The sequence below is a fragment of the Elephantulus edwardii genome, unplaced genomic scaffold, assembly GCF_000299155.1.
Source record: "Elephantulus edwardii isolate Elephantulus edwardi_28Jun2011 unplaced genomic scaffold, EleEdw1.0 scaffold00107, whole genome shotgun sequence".
Classification (NCBI taxonomy): Eukaryota; Metazoa; Chordata; class Mammalia; order Macroscelidea; family Macroscelididae; genus Elephantulus; species Elephantulus edwardii.
The window spans coordinates 6,124,213-6,127,906 of NW_006399857.1; positions in this window are offsets into that span (position 1 = coordinate 6,124,213).

Genomic DNA, 3,694 nt, shown 5'->3' on the forward strand with positions numbered 1-3,694 from the left:
ATGTGATTTCTGCCCAGTGCTCTGAATGTCAAAGTGAAGAAATTCAATGAAGCGCGGGTAAACGGCGGGAGTAACTGACTCTCTTAAGGAAGCCAAATGCGTCATCATCTAATTAGTGATGTGCATGAATGGATAAACGAGATTCCTGCTGTCCCTACCTACTATCCAGCGAAACCACAGCCAAGGGAAAGGGCTTGGGGAATCAGTGAGGAAAGAACACCCTGTTGAGCTTGACTCTAGTCTGGCACGATGAAGAGACATGAGAGGTGTAGAATAAGTGGGAGGCCTCTGGCACCCCCCAACCCCATGTTCCCCGCGAGGGGTGAGGGTCGGGGTCTGTCAGCCTTGTGAGAAACACATAAGAGGTATCCAAATTGGCAGAGAGGAGGTAAAATTATCTCTTATGCAGATGATATGATAGTATACTTAGAAAACCCTAAAGACTCAGCAAGAAAACTATTGGACATAGTTGATCAATTCAACCAAGTAGCAGGATACAAGATCAACATACAAAAATCAGTTGGATTTCTCTACAGTGACAAAGAGAATACAGAGCTGGAGCTAAGAAAGCAACACCCTTCACAATAGCTAATCACAAGATAAAATATTTTCGACGGCACATAACAACAACTAACCAGAAACACAGAGGATCTATTCAAAGAAAATTACAAAACATCACTATAAGAAACAAAAAGAGACCTGGAGAAGTGGAAGAATATCCCTTGCTCATGGATAGAAAGACTCAATATTGTGAAAATGGCAATACTACCAAACACAATTTACACATTCAGTGCAATCCCAATACAAATACGAATCCCATTCTTCAACAAGATGGAAAAGGCAATCTCCAGCTTTATTTGGAATGGAAAGAAACCCCAAATAAACACAGCACTCCTTAAAAATAGAAAAAAGGTAGGAGGCATCTCACTCCCTGATTGAAAATCCTACCGCAATGCCGTGGTAGTTAAGACAATATGGTAATGTTACAATGACAGACACTTATATCAACGGACTAGAATTGAAAACCCTGAAATGAATCCATCTACTTATGGTCAACTGATTTTTGACAAGGAGATGAAATCAGTTAGGTGAGGAAATGACAGCATTTTTAATAAATGGTTTTGGCAAAATTGTAAAACTATCTGCAGAAGACTTAAGCAAGATTCACACCTCACTCCTTATACAAAAACCAACTCAAGGAAGATCGTGGACCTAGGACTAAAACCAAGGACTATAAACGTCATTAAAGAAAAGCTTTGAAGAACTCTAATCCACAACATAAACAGTCTTGCAACTATCCTGAAAAATCTACAACCAGGAGAAGATAAAATAGATGAATGGGACCTTCTAAGAATCAAATCTCTATGCATATCCAAACACTTCTCCAGCAGTTTAAAAAGGGAAGCCACAGACTGGAAAAATGCATTTGGTAATGACATGTCAGAGAAGGGACTTATAGGTAGAATTTGTAAAATACTTCAGCACCACAACAGGATAATGGGCACAGAATATGAAGAGACACTTTACCAAAGACAACATTCAGATGGCCAACAAACACATGAAGAAATGTTCAAAATCCCTAGCTCTAAGAGAGATGCAAATCAAGAAAACTATGAGATATCATCTCACCCCAGTCAGAATAGCAAAATTTAACAGAGCAGCAACCAACAAATGTTGCTGAGGTTGTGGAGAGACTGGAACCCTTATTCACTGTTGGTGGAAGTGTAAAATGGTGCAATCACTGTGGAAAGTGGTGTGGCACTTTCTCAAAAAGTTGAAAATAGAGATATCATTTGACCCAGCAATTCCACTATTGAGAATATACCCTAAAGAGACCATAACCACCATCCAAGGAGATATTTGCACACCCATGTTTATCGTGGCTTTGTTCACAATAGCAAGGAGTTGGGAACAACCTAAGTGCCCATCAACAAATGAATACAAAGAGAAGCTGTGTTATATTCACACAATGGAATACTATGCTGCATTGAAAAACAAGGAACTCATGCAATATTATTCAAAGTGGTTGAACCTAGAGGACATTATGCTGAGTGAAATATCTCAGTCACAAAAGGACAAACACTGTATAGTGCCACTGCTGTGGAATGGGACTGACATCAGGGTTGGGGTAAGAATGAGAAAAACTGGATAAATTATGTATACTGCGTTGAAATGGATGAGGGAGAGAACAATTTAAAAGCAATATATTATAGGGCATTATGATTATCATGAGTCCAGAATGAAGGTTGCAGAGTGGAGTATACTCGAGGTGGAGGTGGGAGGGAGTGGGGGGATTGTATACCAGTGAAGGAATTTTTCTTTTACTTTCCAAAGAGAAGAGCAAACTGGGGGTGGGGGTGGGGTGGACAAGGAGAAAAAGGCAACAATGAATGAATGGAAATCCAAAATCTCTACAAATGTTCATTGAAATTAATAAAAAAAATATGAAGTTGTAGGGAGCTCTCGTAACCTAGTGGTAAAAAAATCTGCGCTGAAAATCCAAAAACATAAAGTTGAATTCACTAGCTGCTCCATGGGAGAAGGATGGGCAATCCGCTCCCTGTTATTAACTGCCTGAAGGGTCAGCTATGGGTTGATTCTGACTTAATGATACACAATACAACACAACAAGGAAGTAATACCTACAAATAAATCTTAAGATATAAATATACTCTAAATGTTAATTAGAATACTTTAAAAAAATTAATCATAATATAGGCAAAGTAAGTCCTCTGTGATACTAGTTTACACCGTGGGTGAAACAAGGAACTCAAACAATAAAAGTACTAAGAAGATTGCATAATATCTGTGTGCTGTTTGTAAGTACTAAGCCACTGCAAGTGACATACTCTTTTCCCCTAGAATATAATCTAGACATAACATTCCATCAGGGAGTATCAAGGTCAAGGTTCAGGACTTGTGGAAGGATAAAGAATGATAGGGATGAAGACCCTCCCTTTATAAAATGCTTTTTATATTATATAGATAGTTAGTAAAGTAACACTTTCAAACACATATTTTAACATATATAAGCTTGAAATAAAGAAAAAAATGAGCTATATTCTCAAATGACATCAATAAAGTAACATTTATTGAGAATAATTATAGGATTATATAGTCAATATTTAGTCTTAGTCAACTTAGCTAACACCTAACACTAAAACAACAGCAGCATGTTGGCAAGAAAACCAGAACAGTGCTTATCAACTAGGGAATATCTTGCCTAGAAACAAAATCTGAATATTGTATTCTGTTTATATAATCACAACTCAATCAACATATAGAATATTTCCCTCATAAAAAAAAAGAAATAAAATTATCTTCTATCTCTTATCATTGATCACTGAAATCACATTTGATACCAGGCAAACACTATGTAATTTCTACTAGTGTCTGTTTGTTATACAGAGGTAACTCGTGGCTGCTGTGATACTAAACACTGTGACACTATTGTGTCAAGTGTAAAAATGGTTAACCATTGTGGACAGTATTTGGCGGAGCGCTCCAATTAAACAAGCTTGGAAGCAGGAGTGGTATCAACTTCTGGAATAACTTGCCTCCAGAAACTCTATAAACTTGGAGAAACGATGAAAGTTATACAAGTTTTCAGGCCTTTTGTTCATAGGGTCACTATCAGTGTTTTATGACTTGATGACACGTAACAACAAAAAGAAGCATATAGATATAGACTGGA